This window comes from Sciurus vulgaris (assembly GCF_902686455.1).
Source record: "Sciurus vulgaris genome assembly, chromosome: 15".
NCBI lineage: Eukaryota > Metazoa > Chordata > Mammalia > Rodentia > Sciuridae > Sciurus > Sciurus vulgaris.
Genome location: NC_136476.1, coordinates 4,175,888 through 4,194,796, shown reverse-complemented (window position 1 = coordinate 4,194,796; position 18,909 = coordinate 4,175,888). Strand labels below are relative to the sequence as shown.

Sequence of the window (18,909 nt, the reverse complement as noted above, 5' to 3'; positions counted from 1 at the left end):
ATATAGTAAATACATATATACTCTTAAGTTATTTCTAACAATGCATTTGTGTCAGTTTTGTTGAAATATTTGCAGAATTGGAAACTTGGGAATAAATGGGTCAAAATCTTGTGTATTTAGATGACAAAACATACTCCAAAGTTACCTTGGGTTAAGGAAGAAATAGCAATGAAAACAAGGAAATATTTTAATTACAAAAGTAAGATGTCAAAATTTATGGAATGTAACTAAACTATTCTTAGAGGGAACTTTTTAAATTTTTTTATTCTAATCTGTTGTACATGACAGTAGAATGCATTTATATATTTTGATAGATCATAAATGGAGTAATTGATTTTTCTGATTATATATTGCAGGATCACATCAGTCATGTAGTCATATATGTACTTGAGATAATATCTGTTTCATTCTTAAAGGGAACTTTATCAGAAAAAATAAAGGCTAGTCAAGATGAGCATTTATCTCAGTAAGTTATAAAAATTTCAAATGAAACAAAAGGAGGAAAGAAAAAGTGAACAGCTAAATTTAGTGGAATATAAAGTGAGCATAAAAGGATGAACAAATATGAGTTGCTTCTTTGAGAAGATGATAACACCTAGCAAATGTAAAGGCACAAATTAAATCAGAATGAAAAGGGAGACATCAACCATTGTTTTCACATAAATTATTCTGAGAGGATATTGTGTCTCCCTCTCCTCCCTCTTTTCCTAGGTATGTGGGATTGAACCCAGGGGTGCTCTACCACTGAGCTATATCACCAAGCCATTTTATTTTGTGAGAGTATCAACTAAGTTGTCCAGGCTGACCTCAAACTTTCAATCTGCCTGCCTCAGCTTCCTGAATACCTTGGATTACAGACTTGTGCCACCATGTTCAGTTAGTCAATAAATTAGAAAATTTAGATGCAATATTCAAATACCTGCAAAACTGCACATAAGGAAGCAAAATCTGGGTAGTTCAATATTTGTTTAAGTAATTGAGTCTAATTTTAACAAGGGCGTTGGGATGATAAATGGGGAGATAATGTTTCTAAAAAGTGCTGGGACAACAGGATGACTATAGACAGAAGAATGAAGTTGAACTCGACACTATATAAAAATTAACCAAAAGTGGATTAAAGACTTAACTAAGAGCTATAACAATAAAACTTTGTAGAAGAATACATGTAAATCTTTGACCTTGGACGAAGTGATGGTTTCTTAGGATGTACGATGCAAAAACAACCAAAGAAAAAAAATACATAGGTTTCAGCAAAGTTTTTAAAATTTGTTCTTCAAATATCACTGTGAAGAAAGTAAAGGTTGGGCTGGGGTTGTGGCTCAGTGGTAGAGCATTTGCCTAGCATGTGTGAGGCACTGGTTTTGATTGTCAACACCACATATAAATAAATAAAGATCCATTGACAACTAAAATATAAATATATATTAAAAAATTTTTTAAAGTGAAAGTTGGAGGTATAGTTCAGTGGTAAAGCACTTGCCTAGTTTGGTTGATGACCCTGGGTTTGATTCCCCATGACCACAAACAACAGCACATTAAATGAAAGGGAAAAAAAGGACGATCCTAAGAATGGAAGAACATTTGCAAATCATATCTGGTATAGTATACATAATATGTAAAGAATTCTATACCTCAACAATAAAAAGACAAACTCAGTTTAAAAAACTGAGTATTTGAGTAGAAAAACAAGTATTTGAATAATTCTCCAAAAATGGATAATAAATATGAATAACATCATTGGTCAATAGGGAGATGCAAATGAAAACCACAATGAGTTACTATTTTCATAATCACTAGAAGGACTGATTGAAAAGGAAGACAATGACAGTTTTTTATGAGGATGTAGAAAACTTGAAACCCTCGTACATGTAAAAATGGTGCAGACATTTTGGAAAACTGGCAATTCCTCAAAAAGTTAAGCAGTTACCATATGATGCAGTTTCTTAACCTGTTTTCTATTTCTATAATAAAATGGTTTATTATAGAAGCTGGGTACTTCATTTTTTAAATTTCTTTTCAGACATACATGACAATGTTTTGGCATTTTATATATATGGAGTATAACTTTTGGGGTTCCATTCTTGTGTTTGTACATGATGTGGAGTTACACTGGTCATGTATTCATATATGAGCATAGGCAAGTTATGTCTGATTCTTTCTACTGTTGTTCCTATTTCTGTCCCCCTTCCTTTCCCTTGATTCTCCTTTGTTTAATTCAGTGAACTTCTATTCTCCTCCCCACCCTCTTGTGGGTTAGCATCTACATGTCAGAGAGAACATTTGGCTTATGGTTTTTGGGGATTGGCTTATTTCATTTAGCACGATATTCTCCAGTTCTACCCATGTACCAGCAAATGCCATAATTTCATTCTTTATGGCTGAATAATATTTCATTTTGTATATATACCACATTTTCTTTATCCTTTCATCCATTGAAAGGCACCTAGGTTGGTTCCATAGCTTGGCTGTTGTGAATTGACCTGCTATAAACATTGATGTGGCTGTATCTCTGTAGTATGCTGATTTTAAGTCCTTTGGGTATAAACCAAGGAGTGGGATAACTGGGTCATATGGTGTTTCCATTCCAAGTTTTCTAAGGAAACTCCATACTGTCTTCCAGAGTGGTTGCACCAATTTGCAGTCCCACCAGCAATGTATGAGTGGACATTTTCCCCCACATCCTCATCAACATTTGTTGTTACTTGTATTCTTGATAATTGCAATTCTGTCTGGAGTTAGATGGAATCTCAGTATAGTTTTAATTTGCATTTCTCTAATTGTTAGTGATATTGAATATTTTTTCACATATTTGTTGACCCTCCTTTTGTGGACTGCCTTTTCATTTCCTTTGCCCATTTATTGATTGGGTTATTTGGGGTTTTTTTTGGTGTTAAGTTTTTTGAGATCTTTGTATATCCTGGAGATTCATTAATGCTCTGAGGTGCAGGTGGTAAAGATTTTCCTCCATTCTGTAACCTCTCTGGTAATGTTCTTGATTATTTCCTTTGCTGCAAAGAAGCTTTTAAATTTGATACCATCCCATTTATTGATTCTTGATTTTACTTCTTGCACTTTAGGAGTCTTGTTGAGGAATTTGACATGATGGAGAGTTGGGCCTCTTTCTCCTAGTTGGCACAGCGTCTCTAATCTAATGCCTAAGTCCTTGATCCACATTGAGTTGAATTTGAGTTTTGTGCAGGGTGAGAGATAGGGGTCTAATTTCATTTCGTTACACATGGATTTCCAATTTTCCCAGCACCATTAGTTGAAGAGGCTATCTTTTCTCTAATGTATCTTTATCGTGCCTCTGTCTAGTATGAGATAACTATTTATTTGGGTATGTCTCTGTCTTCTATTCTGTTTCATAGTACTTCATTGTTTTTGTTCCAGTAACATGCTGTATTTGTTATTACAGCTCTGTAGTATAATTTAAGGTCTGGTATTGTGAAGCCTGCTGAAGCTGGGTACTTTTAAAGAAGAGGTTTATTTACTGCACATATTTGGGGGCTGAAAGTCCAAGATCAGCTGGTTCTATCTGTTTGGCATCTAGTGAAGGCCTCATGACGGATGACATCACAAATGATGGGAGTACATGTGGAAGAGTTCACATGGCAATACAGGAACTCAAGATATTCAGGTCAGGCTTTCCCTTTTAGAACAACTTGCCCTTGTGGAAAGTAACCAGGGTTCCACAAAAACTTCATTAATCCCTTTCAAGGGCAGTACTTCTAATGACCCAGTTACCCGCTACTAGGCCTCATCTCTTAAAGGTTCCATCACTCTCAATGCTGCCACATTGGGGACCAATCTTTCAGCATATGAACCTTTGCAGGAAAGTGGAATATATTTCTCAAACCACAGCACCCAGAGATTACATTCTTATTCAAGAGACTTGAAAGCTCCAAACACTTGTACGTGAATCTTCATCAAAGCTTTATTCATAGTAGCAAAAAACCAAACAACCTAAATACTCACCAACTGATATGGATACACAAAATGTGAAGAATACAAAAAATAGAATAGTATTTAGCCATCAAAAGAAATACTAACACATGCTATACGAATGAATTTTTAAAACATTGCAAATGAAAGAAGCAACACAAAAGACATTGTATTATTAAACTTACGTGAAGTATCTATAATAGTTAAATCCATAAGACAAAAAGATTGGTGGCTGGCAGGGACTAAGAAGCAGGTGGGAAGAAGGTGAATGGTGAATGACTAATGGATTTGGATATGGAGTTCATTTTGGGATGACTTAAATGTTTTGCTATACACAACCACCTACATTGAACCCAAGGGTGCTCTACCACTGAGCCATATATCTGCAGCCCTTTTAAATTTTAAGATGGAGTCTCACTACATTTCCCAGACTGGGCCTGAACTCCTGCCTCAACTCCTGAGTAGCTGGGATTACAGGTGTGTGCCACCACATGCAGCTGACTTAAATGTTCTCAAATTAGATAGTGGCGATGGTTGTAGAACTTGAATATACTAAAAGCCATAAAATTGACCACTTTAATGGATTTTTTTTAGTTTTATATGAAATATATTTAAATTTTAAAAAGTTATGAACTCTATCCAGACATGATTGCACATGCCTGTAATTGCAACAACTAGGGAGGGTGAGACAGGAGTATGACAAGTTTGAGGCAAGGCCTGACAAATTAGCAAAATTCTGCCTCAAAATAAGAAGGGTTGGGGATGTAACTCAGTGATAAAGCATTCCTGGGCTCAATCCCAGCTATTACCAAAAAATAAATTAAAAATAAATGAAATCCTGTTATTTTAAAGTTGGCCGCAAATTCTAGGCATCAGCGACATCCTCACTGCATTTTCCCAAAATATTAATAACACACTCTACATAAACTTTTCCAGAAACTAGACAATGAGGAAACATTTCCCACTTCTTTTCACAAAGCTGTCAACTTTGATACCAAAATATGCATCGGATATTAAGAAAAAATTTTCAGACCAATCCTTTTCTGAATACAGATTCAAATGTTAAGTATAATATTAGCAAATTAAATCTAAAATTAACAGTAACATTTTTTGTAGTATAAAAAGAATATGACAAAAAGCAATGCATTTCACTATTAAAAGTTTCAAAGAAAAATAAGGTCATTTCAATAAATACAAAAAGCATTTGATAAAATTTATTCATAATGAATTCAACAAACTAGTTTAAGAGGAAAATTTCTTTACTAGAAATTTATAAAAAAAATTCTAGAGTAAACATGCTTAGGACTAGGATGTCTACTGCTTTTACAATTATGGAAGTCATAGCCAGAGTAGTAAAACAAGACAAACTTAAGTGTTGAAAAGGAGGAAATAAACCTCATTATTTGCTAAAGACATAGTTGTGTATGTAGAAAATCCAAAATCTATAAATTATTAGAATTAGTAGGTGAATTTATCAAGGTCATGATATCTAGGCCAGATTAAAAAGTTATGTTTTTATATACCAGCAACAAATATAAAACGAAAAGAGCAATTACCATTTATAATAGCATTAAAAAAGTCAGATGCTTTGATATAAATGCAATGAAAGATATGCAAGACTTCTGCAAGACTAAAAACTAGAAAACATTGAAAAATGTTAAAGATCCATGTAAATTCAGTATATTGATTAGAATATTCAATACTATAAAGATATCAGTTCTCTAAATTGATCTATGAATTCAATGCAACATAATCAAACTCAGCACAACATTTTACTGTAAATCAAGCTGATTCTAAAATTTACATGAAAATAGAGCTGGAGTTGTAGCTCAGTGGAAGATCACTTGCCTAGCATGTGTGAAGGACTGGGTTCGATCCTCAGCACCACATATAAATAAATATAACAAAGATCCATCGGCAATTAAAAAATATTTTAAAAAATAAAATTTACAAAATGGAAACATAATCTGCAAGTAATTTATCAGGTATTTCCTACAAACAGGTATAATCTGCTACATAATTGCAATAGCACCATCAAGATTATGAAACGTAGTTTTTGCTTTACTACCATCTAATTCTCAGACTTCATTCCAGTTTTGCCAAATGTCTGTCCTTGAAAGAATATATGTGTATATGTGTGTACATATGTATTTATACACACACACACATATACAGATGTGTGTGTATATATATATATATACACATTTTTTAAAAATAGCAAACAGCCTTCCCTAGTCAAATCTCAGATGAGGTGAATGAAGCCTTGGTCAATACCTTGTCTGCAGTCTTATGACCCTAAGCATAGGACCCAGGTAATCTACTTAATTTCTCACCCATAGAAATTATAAAATAATAAATATGTTATTTTAAGTCACCAAATATATGTGAATTTGATATACAGCAGTAGAAAACTAATACTTTCATTTTAGTAACTGATTTCACTTTAGGCAATTTCTTGTTGTTTTGATCCCACCTGTCCCAGGATGTTGGCAGCTTCCTGCTATTGCTCATCTCTAGGTTGCCCCACCATTCTGTCTTAGGCTTTTCAATGGTTTCAACCATTTGTAACTACTTCTCCATATTACATTCTTTCTATTGAACTACCTGTCATAAGACTTGATTTTTCGAGTATAGGAAATCAACATGTTTTGACACATATTAAGAATATCTATGTGGTTTGATAATAGTGTCCTTTCAGTATTACTTTTAGAACATATCCAATAAATTTACATCTCTCCATCAACACTGGAACCATTCTAGCCCAAAGCCACCATTATCTCTCGATCAAGGATGTTAAGGTAATGAAGTTGTAATGAATTTTCCATTTCCCTTTTTACTTCTTGCCAGTCTCTTCATTATCAGTCAGCATGATGATACAAAGTAGTATGAAAGTAGTACTAGGGGAAACAGACCTGGAATTTTAAATGTTCTATAATGATATGCTTCTTTATTTAATACAGAGTGGTTGGTATAGACCTGTCCTTATATAATGGATTAAAATATTCTTTGGCTGGGCATGGTGATGCATGCCTATAATCCCAGTGACTCAGGAGACTAAACTAAGATTGCAAGTTTGAGGTCATCTTTAGCAAATGAGAACCTGTCTCAAAAAATAAAAAGGGATGGGAATATGGGATGGGGGTGTAGCTCAGTGGTTGAGCACCCCTGAATTCAATCCCCAGTACAGAAAAAAAAAAAAAAAAAAAAAAAAAAAAAATTCTTGTCTTTGGTACCCACTAGTTCATTTACCTAGTGAGTAGGAACTATAAGACCAATTCATTTAAAAGATTTGACTTCAGTTAAGAGAAAAAAATGAAGTAGAATACAGACTGAACTGTATCCAAAAGAAGTAAAAGTACTAATTAGACCAACTTGTGAATCTATCCCCGATGTTTCTTACCTTGTTATTTTTTAGTTGTAGACGAACACAATGCCTTTATTTTATTTATTTTTATGTGGTGCCAAAGATCAAACCCAGTGCTTCACACATGCTAAGCAAGCACTTTACCAAGCGCTTTACCACTGAGCTACAACCCAGCCCCATACCTCATTATTTTCAATTTGCTCTTTTTGGAGCTTATTTTGTTACAAGTTTGTTGTAGATATGAATCTTATTTTACAAATAGATACAAGATTCCTGAGAAAGGATAATATTCAAAAAAGATAAAGTGGCTGTCATATAACAGATACAATACTGAACCTGTTAATACATTATTTTACCCTAGCAATGTAGGAAATAGGCAGATATAACTGCTTCAAAGGAAATGTCAAAAAAGCACAAATTTATTTGTAGTAAGCTATGTTGAAATTAGTGTACAAATGGAGACAAAACTGTTCTTTCCACAGTGGTGAAGGGAAATCAGCTGAACTTCTAACAGTACATGATTTGCCTGTTTCTAGACAAGAATTGTTTGCATTGCTATTACCTACAACTTACAGATATCTATAATTCACAGGGAAAGAATTTGATAAAATTCATCTATTTATAATAATAGCTACATAAACTAGTTATAAGGGGAAAGTTTCTTGTTTGTTTTTCAGTGGTACTGGGAATTTAAACCCAGGGTCTCTTTATCACTGAGCTACATCTCCAGATCTCTTTTTATTTTATTTTTACACAGTCTCACTAAATTGCTGAGACTGGCCTTGAACCTGTGATCCTCCTGCCTCAGTGTCTGGAGTTGCTAGGATTAACAGGCATGCACCACTGCATTTGGTGGAAAAAAAATGTTCTTTTCCTTAATAGAGACCTACAAAAAAATCCTATAGTAAACATCATACTTAGGACAAGGATGTCTGCTATTTTATACTTTTTTTTTCTCTCTCTCATTATATATATTATGAATATATTGGTTATATGACTTCTATAAATATGTGATATACATCAAATAGGATTTAAGGCAGTAATTGAATTTGCCAAAATTTTTAAAATATAAAGTGTATTTATCAGCAAGATGCACTGCCCTAAAGTCATGAGAATGATATCACTGGAATGTAGCAGATCATACAGAAGCTGTCTCCTCCAGTGATGGCAGTTGTCATAAAGGGTTGGCACCACTTGCCCCTCCTGTGACCTCAGCAGACATTGTTAATCAGTAAGGAATTTTTTTCCCATTGGCTCTCATTTTCAACACAGCTCTCCACTGAGTCATTACCTGTTAGTCATGGTATGCTCAGTGGTGATCACTGGAGATCACTGGCGGTCATCAATTTCGACCTGTTGCTCAAGGCTTCACAGTCAAGCAGCACAGTACTCAGTTGTCCTGACACCAAGCTCAAGTAGAGTTCATCACTCCAAACTGTGCCCATGTGTGGGGTCTGCCCAGTGGGGCTTCCCTTTGGAGAAGGTGCAGCCTCAAACAGGAGATGTCAGGTTCAAAGTCTGTTTTCTTTTCTTTTTTTTCTGGAAACTCCAAATCAAATGACCCATATAGCAAGAAGTGATGTGTGACCATGATCAAAAGACCTGGTTCTTCTCTCTTGAAGTGGGAGGTAGAGTGCACTGGGTGTCACTAGCTCAAGAGTGTCCTCCTGGAAGAGAAAGCTTCTTCCTCTTATCCTGGGGTGATCAGGGTATCAGGCTTGTCTGACTTCCTTTCTTTTCTTCTATCCCCAATGTTAATTCTTTTCTTTGCTGATTCACTCATTTCTTCAGATTCCTTTTCTTTGAGTGCTGACAGTTGAGCTCTAGGTGGCCTTCCCAAGGCAGTACTCTCCACCTCTCCAAAACGCTGGGGTTGCCTGGTCCACCATCTCTTTGTCTCCTGCCTCTTGCCTGACTTCAGGTAGCTGTTGTCTGTAGGATCTCAAGTCCCCCTGGGCCATGCTTCAATTCATCAGTCAGTGTTCCCAGAAGAGCTGATACCTGCCAGTTGAGTTCCAGGTGGCCTTCCCATGGCAGTACCCTCTACCTCCCCAAAACGCTGGGGTCGCCTGGTCCACCATCTCTTTGTCTCCTGCCTCTTGCCTGACTTCAGGTAGCTGTCGTCTGTAGGATCTCAAGTCCCTGCCTGGGCCATGCTCCAATTCATCAGCCAGTGTTCCCAGAAGAGCTGATACCCAGTTGCCCTGCTGGTGCCTTGGCTGCCTACCTCCCACTTGTTTTCTTGGCTTGGGTCTTCTGCCTGCTAGGGGGCATCGAAAGACAGCAGGGGGAATCTAGCAGGAGGTGCGGGAGGCGGGGGCAAGGGCGCCCAGGCGCGATGCTGGACTCTGGAAAGCCGCCACAAGGTAAGGACCAGCGCTCTGGTCCACACCTCAGGTGCGGGAGGTTGCGCTCCAGGAGGACAGGCCGGGTGGCCTCTGGGTGGCGGGCAGCAGGGAAGATGGCGGAATAGATGCTTCCTGCAAGCAAGAGCCTCGCGCTGGATTTTATACTTTTAAATAAACTCACATAGTCTTTTTATTCATATTTTGCATTCAACAGTTTATGCTAATTAGGTGACTTATTAGTTTATGCTAATAAGGTAATAAGGTGACTCAGCATGGGACCCCCACCATGGCCTCAAAATGAATCTGGACCAACTGATTAGACAGTTGAAACTTTTAGCCCCTTGCACTGTTCTCCAGGAAGGGGAGGAAGGCTGGAGATAAAACTGTTAAAAAATGATTAAAAATTTGGACAATGAGATTTGATGAACTATAGCCAAAATGTCATTTACATGTTTTCCTTTTTTTTTTTGGTGGTGCTGGGTATTGAACCCTGGCAGGACTCACATGTGCCAGGCAAGTGCTTTAGCACTGATATACACCCCCAGTCCTTTTCCCCATTCTTAGTGATTAACTTACATCCATCTGTCTAAAACTGTTTGCTAAGATGCCCCAAGTATATTTTATAAACTATTGCAACCATTATCACAATCTGATATTTGGAAAATGTTCATCACCCTGGAATTGAACAAAAACTTCTTATATTCTAAGCATGTGCTCTACCACTGAGCTATATCTCTAGATTTCTATATTTTCCTATGTTGTTTTCTGTTTATCTTAATCAAATTTGGTGTTTATTAGTTTTCTTTCAAAGACAAACTTTTGTTTTTATTTGATTTGATTTTTATTGATCAGCTTTGCTATATATTTGTTTTCTACTTCCTTACCTTTTTTAAGTTTCTACTTATCTACATTTATTTATTTATTTTTCAATACTAGGGATTGAACCCAAGGGTGCTTTTCCACTGAGCTACATCCTCAGTCCTTTTTGTTTGTTTGTTTTTTATTTTGAGATAGGGTCTTGCTAAGTTGCTGAGGCTGGCCTCAGACTTGCCTACCATCCTCCTGCCCTAGCTTCTGAATAGCTGGAATTAGAGGTGTGTGCCATAGGACCCAGCTATTTAGTTATCTTTTATACTTTCTATTTGTTTATTATTTTCTAGGGTTTTATAATTTCTAGGATTATATGCAAAATTTATTTATTTTTAGAGTCTCTGTGAAGAACAGGATGTGCTCAGCTCAGAGTTACTCCATGATGTATAGACCAGTAGTTCTAAAAGTCTGCCTAAACCTGAGTTACTCTATTTTGTAAAGCAGTAATTTGCCATAAGCTAGTACATTTTAAGTGCTAAAGCAAAATGACCTTGTTTGTACAAGTAAACACCACTGTCTACCTAGTACAACCATAATGCACAAACTGAAAGATAACTTAATCATGCTAATAAAAATGACCACCTGTAGACTTACTGGATTAATCAGAAGCACATGGATGTGTGGGTGTATCAAACTCATATTGAAAAATCAGGCCTATGAGCTTATTGAAAACACACCAGACCACTGAATGAAGCAATCTCCTCACTTGAGGACTATAAAAGAAGGAGTCCCCCATGAAGGAACATAACAGCACCCTGTCCTCTGCCACCTGAATGGAGCATGATTTCTCCTGCTGGGACAACCACATTTGACCCACTGCAAACTGGCATCTCAAGCTGACACTCTGAAGCTGCCTCTGTCCAGATCTTTGCCTAGAATAAGTTTCTGTGAGCTTTGACAGCTTTGAGCCCTAGTTCTTAATCTTATTTGATCACCTACAGTGACTTTGCATACACATTTGCTTTCTGCCTTTGTTTTCACTTCAGCCTTCTAAACCCCCACCTGCCTTACTCTTTCTTAGCCTTTCTGTAATATACATATATATATGTATGTGTATATATATATTCATACATACATGTATATATGTCTGTATGAGTACATTAAGTGTGACTTGAATGTTATCAATATTTGAAATTAAGACTAGAATAAAAGAACCTGTAATTGCCTGACTTATGATTGCCACGTGACCCACAAGTATTCAGTGAACTGCCACCAATGAAAGTGATATAGGCTGATTTATTGCTATTCAATACATTCTTATTTTGGACATTGTGGGAAGCCACATGTGTTTTTGGTCTATGTTCCAACACTTTGGTCTTGCTCACAACCCTTTCTTATTATAATTGTACCTTGTGTATTATTTTGGTTATATCCTGGTTCATTTCAAACTGGTTTTTAATTTTGTTTCTGTTATGGTTTGGATATGAGGTGTCCCCCGAAAGTTCACGTGTGACACTATACAAGAAGATTCATAGGAGAAATGATTGGGTTGTAAAAGTCTTAAACTAATCAGTGATTTAATACCCTAATAGGGTTTAACTGAGTGTTAACTGAAGTGGTAGGGTATAACTGGAGAAGATTGGAATTGAGGCGTAGCTTTGGGATATATATTTTGTATCTGGAGAGTGGAGACTCTCTCTTTGCTTCCTGATGATGTGAGCTGCTTCCCTCTGCCACACTCTTCCACCATGAAGTTCAGCCTCACCTGAACCCCGAGGAACGGAGCCAGCTGTCTATGGATTGAGATCTCTGAAACCATGAGCCCTCAAATAAGCTCTTCCTCCTCTACAGTTGTGTTGGTCAGATCCTTTTAGTCACAGCAGCAAAAAAGCTGACTAAAACACTTTCTAATGATTGTTAATTTCTCAACAGTTAATTTAGAGAGTTTAAACATTTTTTCACATGGATAAATTTCATTTTTCTTTAATTTTTATTGTTCCTTTCCATGTTATTACACTATAGTTGGAGAAAGCAGTCTAAGGCCTAATAAAGAAGAAATTTTTGTGAATACTGTAGATCTGCTGGTGACAGATTCTGTATATAGTTGTAGGATTAAGTTTGTGATTATATTTTTTAAATTCTCCATGCTAATACTTTTAAAATTGTGTTTGTATCTGTTAATTTCTAAGATCTTTTAAAAGTCTTCAACTATGATTGTGATTTTCCCTTATAGTTGGTTTTCACTTTATATATTTTGAACTTGTCATAATATACAAGAATTTTAAGATCTTTTCTCATTAGATTATATTTTTTGTTTTTGTTATTTTTATTTTTGTTTTTTATATTACTTTTTTGGGGGGGATGTACCAGGGATTGAACTCAGGGGCACTTAACCACTGAGCCACATCCCCAGCCCTATTTTGTATTTTATTTAAAGACAGGGTCTCACTGAGTTGCTTAGCACCTCACTTTTGCTAAGGCTGGCTTTGAACTTTCATTCCTCCTGCCTCAGTCTCCTGAGCCACTGGTATTTACAGGTGTGTGCCACCATGTTCAACTTTTATATTATGTTTTAAAATTATTGTGCAATACCCCTTTTTGTTATGCTTAATTTTTCCTTGGAATTTTATTTTGTCTACCATTAACATATTACTCTAATGGCTTTCTTTTTGATATTATTTTCTAATTTTTTTTTCAGTACTGAGAATTGAATCCAGGGGTGCTCTGCCACTGAGCTACATCTTCAGTCCTTTAAATTTTGAGACAAAGTTTTGCACATTTATCCAGGTTGGACTTGAATTTGAGCTCCTCAGCCTCCCAGTCACTGGGATTACAGGTGTGTACCATGGGTGCTCAGTTTCTAATCCCTTTTAAGAGACTTTATTTTGAAATAATCTCATACTTACAGATAAGTTATTAAAATAGCACAAAGAATTCCCATATATTCTTTACCACATTCCTCAAATATTAGCATTTTATTGTTGTTTTATCATTCTGTGTGTGAGTGTGTGTGTGCTGAGGCTGCCTTGAACTTGCGATTCTCCTGCCTTAGTGCATCTTTATTCCTGAATAATTGTTTCTATTTCCTAAAAACAAGTACAAAAATTATGTCATAATCAGGAAATTAATATTGATTCAAAACTATAATCTACACTTTTTTTAAAAGACTTATCGATAGTTCCACTTTTGTGTGTATGTGTGTGTGTGTGTGACTGGTCTATGTCCCCAGCCCTTCCACTAACACTTCTTAACAAAAAACAGGTTTTTCAGGGATCCAATCTAAGGTCACATGTTAATTTTAGTTGTCATTTATATTCCTTTTCAAACCTTTTACCTGATTTTGTTTTAGGTGATTCTCCTGCTCCTGTAGAATAGGTAGATTAATTTTTTTTAAAACTCATCCCAACATTCTTTGAATAGAACTTAACCCATTCACATTGTTGCTATTACTAACTGGATATATTCTATCTACTTATTTTTGTAGTATTGGAGATTGAACCCAGGGTCTCATGCTTGTTAGGCAAGTGCTCTAGCACTGAGCCACATTCGTACCCTTATGTTTTCATTTATTTGAAACTATCTTATAGTCTAGGCAAGCTTTACCTCATGTTTCTCACTCTTATACTTTAATACTGAATTCACCTAGGGAATTAGTTCTAAATTGTAATTGAAAAAAAATAAAAAAAAAAATTCTAAATCACCAACTTTATGCTTTTTAAAAAACATCTATGTGGTTTCTTGCTTACCATTGGTTTGTGTATCCATGTCTATTTATTTTAGTTAAACTAAATCTCTTAAATTCATTCTTAAATAATTTGATGTTTCTCAATTCTTGAACATGCTAAAATAGTTTTCATTTTTCCTTATAGTAGAATGATAATTTTGTTGGATATATAATTCTAGATTTTGAATTTTCTCTGAGAATTCCATCTTCAAACATCAAGAGTGCTGAGAAGTCTGACTACAGTCTGATTCTTGCTCTTTTGTAGGCAAAGTATCTTCCCTTTTCTCTTTTTTTCCTTGGTGTTATATTTCACTATGATGAGTTTATGTCTAGAACTCTAAAAAATCTTTCTCTTTGGCATTTGGCAGTTACAATTACAAAATGCATCTATTTCCTCAATTCTGGGAAAAATCAAGTACTATGAATATCATCTTATCTGGAATACATAATAGTCTTCTAGCTAGTGTCTGTCTGTCTGTCTGTCTCTCTCTCTCTCTCTCTCACACACACACACACACACACACACATACAAACAGTGCTGGAGATTGAACCCTGGGTCTAGAGGAAATCTTTTTGTCTTTCTCAAATCCATTCTTCACAAAAAAAGGCTAAAGGGCTTTAAAAAAAAAACAAAAAACCTCTTTATTATGGAATTTAAAGTACATACAAAAGCAGAGAAAATAGCATAAGTCCTCATGAACCTATTATCTCAAAACAATCCTGTTTCACTTCTACCTCCTGCTTACTCCTTTATTTATTGTGAAGCAAACCCCAGATATTATATCATTTCATCTGTAAATATTTTTTCTAAAAGACATTCTTTAAAAATATGTAGCCAGCATGCCATTAATACACTTACTAAAACAATATAATCAAATATCTGGCAAGCGGTTAAATTTTCCTGGTGGTTTCATAGCTTTTTTTAAAAATTAAATTCAGTTAGAATCTAAATAGGACCCACACATTACAGATGATTAATATGTCTCTTTGTTCTCCTTTAATCCACAGTACCTAACCTCCTGCCTCCTTCACCACCCAGTTTTTCCTGCAATTTATTTTCTTGAAGAATGTAGGTTATTTATTATATAGAATATCTGACAGATTAGGTTTTTTGATTAATAGTAATATCCATTGATTCATTAGGAATTACAAATGATGGTATTCCAATTGTGTAATTCCTCTTCATTTTTTAGCTGTAAGATATCTATAAGAAAAATTATTTATAAATCTCAGTCTCTCTTTCCAGTGCAGTCACTGTCTCCTACCCATACAGGGTAATGGTGACTGCTGGGGTACTGAACATTGGTAAGAAACTCTATGAGGGCCAAAAAAAAAAAAAAAAAAAAAAAAGAAAAGAAAGAAGTAGTTTATGAAATTGTTAGATAGTTCTGGAGTCCAAGGACTGGATAACAGCATGAAATGGAGCTAGAAAGAATCATCTGGGGGGCTGAGATTCTAGCTGAGTGGTAGAGCACTTGCCTGGCATGTGTGAGGCACAGGGTTCAATTCTCAGCACCACGTATAAATAAATAAAGACCCATCAACAACTAAAAAAAAAAAAAAAAAATTAAAAAAAAGAAATTATCTGGAAGAAAAAGCTGCAGTCTCCCATAAAATTATCAGTTGTATTTTTAAGTTTTACAGGAAGCAGTTATCAAAATTGCTTTCACCAAAAAAACGTGGGGAGACAGCTTTCATTGTGCCCCAGGGTGAAATGATTCAAATTGAATGGGTTTGCAGAGTAGCACTGGTTGTTTTTTCAGAAGAAATCCTGGCATCAAGTTTTACCCACCTAAAGTGGAGATGTTTTTCAAGGGTGATGCCAATGATTCACAGTGGTGTGAGGAACAGCTAATTGCCGCAAAATTTTGCTTTGCTGGACTTGTAGGCCAAACTGAAGTAGATATCATGAATCATGCTACACAGCTATTTTTAAAATATTACAGAAATCCTGGTTGTCCCCAAACCATAGGGTGTTGATATGAAGATTGTATTTGGTATTAATGTGAGCACCAAAGAAATTGTTCTTGCTGAGGTTATTGATGATGATTCCTGGTGACTCTGGTCATCAGAAATCAGCAGAAAGACAGCCTTAGAGTAACCTCAAAGAAGTAACTCCTGAAGGGCTCCAGATGGTAATGAAAGAGTTTGAGTGGATTACAGAGAGAGTAGAGTTGCTTCTGAAATCACAAAGGCATGCAGGGCTGTAATATGGAAGGTCTCAACCATATATCACTGTGAAAAGAAATCAAGACTTGTGGGAATTTTGGAATTCCATGTAAACTTCCAGTAACCACTGTCCATAAATGATAAATTGGCACTCTGAACCTTGAAACTGAATATCCTACTATATTTGTGGCAGTGACAGGCAGAAGCAATGGTTTGAGCCCAGTGATATTGGGTAATCCTGCATATCCAGTTATTGGCTCTCCTCACCTTTCATCAAAATGGGAAGTGCAGGGAGCTGGGGTTGTGGCTCAGTGGTAGAGTGCTTGCCTTGCACGTGTGAGGCACTAGCTTTGATCTCCAGCACCACATTTAATAAAAAACAACAAAAAACTCAATAAACAAAATAAAGGTATTGTTATGGTTTGGATGTGAGGTGTCCCTCAAAAGCTCACAGGTGAGACAATGCAAGAAGGTTCAAAGGAGAAATGATTGGGTTGTAAGAGTCTTAACCCAATCAGTGAGTAATCCATGATGGAATTAACTGAAGTGGTAGGGTGTGACTGGAGGATGTGGGAATTGGGGTTTGGCTATGAGTATATATTTTGTATCTGGAGAGTGGAGTCTTTGTCTTTCTGCTTCCTGGTGATGTGAGCTGCTTCCCTCTGCCATGCTCTTCCACCATGATGTCCATCCTTACCTTGAGTTCTGAGGAGTGGAGATGGCCTTTTATTGACTAAGACCTCTGAAACCGTGAGCCCTCAAATAAACTTTTCCTTTTCTGTAATTGTGCTGTTCATATCATTTAGTGACAATAGTGAAAAAGCTGACTAGAACAGGTTATTGTGTCCATCTACAACTAAAAATATTTTTTAAAAAATGGGAAGTGCAGGATGTGTGATTATCTCTTCAACTACTCAGTGAACTCAACTATTCAACTATGCTTTCCCTGGAAATATCAACTCAGTTTGCTGTTCAGATATTTGGATTGAATAGCCATTTGGTATGGGCCAAATTGTGAAAAATCATATTGAACATGCAGATTTCCTTGAAACAAGTTGACAAGAAAATCAGAGAATGTAATTTATAGGAAAGAATGTCATTTCATTTTTTAGGGGAAGAATAGAAATTTTTAGTTTAGCTACAGAAAGAAAAGGCAAGATGAAAAGATGATTTTAGATCAGAGAAAACAAAATTTATTAGTGAATAAAAAAATAAAAATCACTCATTAACTACTTGGTTACACTAAGACAGATTATACCGAAAATATAGTACAAATACTTGATTTTTTTCCCTTATGTTTTCCTACCAGTTGCAAAATAACAAGTTCTCTGATGTGAGTTATTTCTGAGTAAAGGTAACCAGTGAGTTATTTTTATTAAAAATTTTTTTGTTATCACCATGAACTCATAGATTAGAAATATTTGATGCATTTTAATCCTTATGTTATCATTCTTATTGAAACTCAAATTATTACATTTCTGGCCAGCATCTTCCTGTTGAGGTTGGCTCCTGAGTTCTTTTTATATGACCCTATTAATGTTTGATAGTTTCATTGATTTCTTTCTTTCTTTTTTTTTTTTTTTTTTTTTGTGGTGCTGGGGATTGAACCCAGAGCCTTGTGCTGGTGAAGCCAGCACTCTACCAAATGAGCTATAACCCCAGCCCTCCTTGATTTCTAATAGAACAATATATTGCAGGCTCATCTTGAATATTTGCTGCTCTGGACCTGGATTCAATCATTACTATCAGGAGATGTTGCTTCCCATAGTGAAAAATGGTATTTGGAATATTTAGAGACCATAATATGGGTACTAGGAATACTCACTGCTAAAGGGTTTGCCCTTTTCTTTACCTTTCCTTTCATTTTCTTTGTATTTTTTTTTTTTTTTCGTATTTTCAGGGTCAAGGCCAGAAAATTTCAATAACCCCCTTAAAAAAATAAAAGGCAAAACATATAGTGAGATTCTACTGATATTTTCAATTTGAATTCAGGATATAGGCTTTTAATTAATGCATATTTTTCTGTATATGTCCCCCTTGCTCCAAACCCTAGTTCTCAATGGCATAATACCAACATAATAATTCATTTGCTTTGTACCATAACACCCTTATAATATGTAACAACACTAACACTGAGAATAATGTAAGATTTTTTATTTTTTGCAATTATTTTCCTTTATTATTATGTTAATGATGTGCAGTCAATGTATTATGCTTTAAAACACTCAAAACATTTTTTTCTGTGTGGTTGTACTATACACTCAATACAAAGCTAAGTTTACTTTGCTTTTAATTTTTAGAAATTTTTTAAAATTAAATTTACTTTATAATAAATGCATTTGCATAATTTCAAGGTGAAATTAATAAAAGATGTATCTAAAAATTAATTTATAAACTTTTTCCTTCCATCACCCTATTCTCTCCCACACTTACAGAACAACCTTTTTTTTTTTTTTTTTTTTTTTGGTACTGGGATTAGACCCAGGATCATTTTAGCACTGAGTTACATCTTCAGTTCTTCTATTATATTTTATTTTGAGATAGGGTCTCAT

General features: G+C 35.4%; 1 pseudogene across 1 annotated transcript; it reads left to right on the top strand.

Moving 5' to 3' along the window:
• The first annotated feature begins 15,465 nt into the window (after positions 1-15,465).
• LOC306644930 (bifunctional phosphoribosylaminoimidazole carboxylase/phosphoribosylaminoimidazole succinocarboxamide synthetase-like) lies at positions 15,466-17,705 on the top strand (annotated as a pseudogene). The gene is made up of 3 exons: positions 15,466-15,493; positions 15,724-16,657; positions 17,667-17,705. The product of its transcript is annotated as a bifunctional phosphoribosylaminoimidazole carboxylase/phosphoribosylaminoimidazole succinocarboxamide synthetase-like (transcript).
• Positions 17,706-18,909: the final 1,204 nt, after the last annotated feature.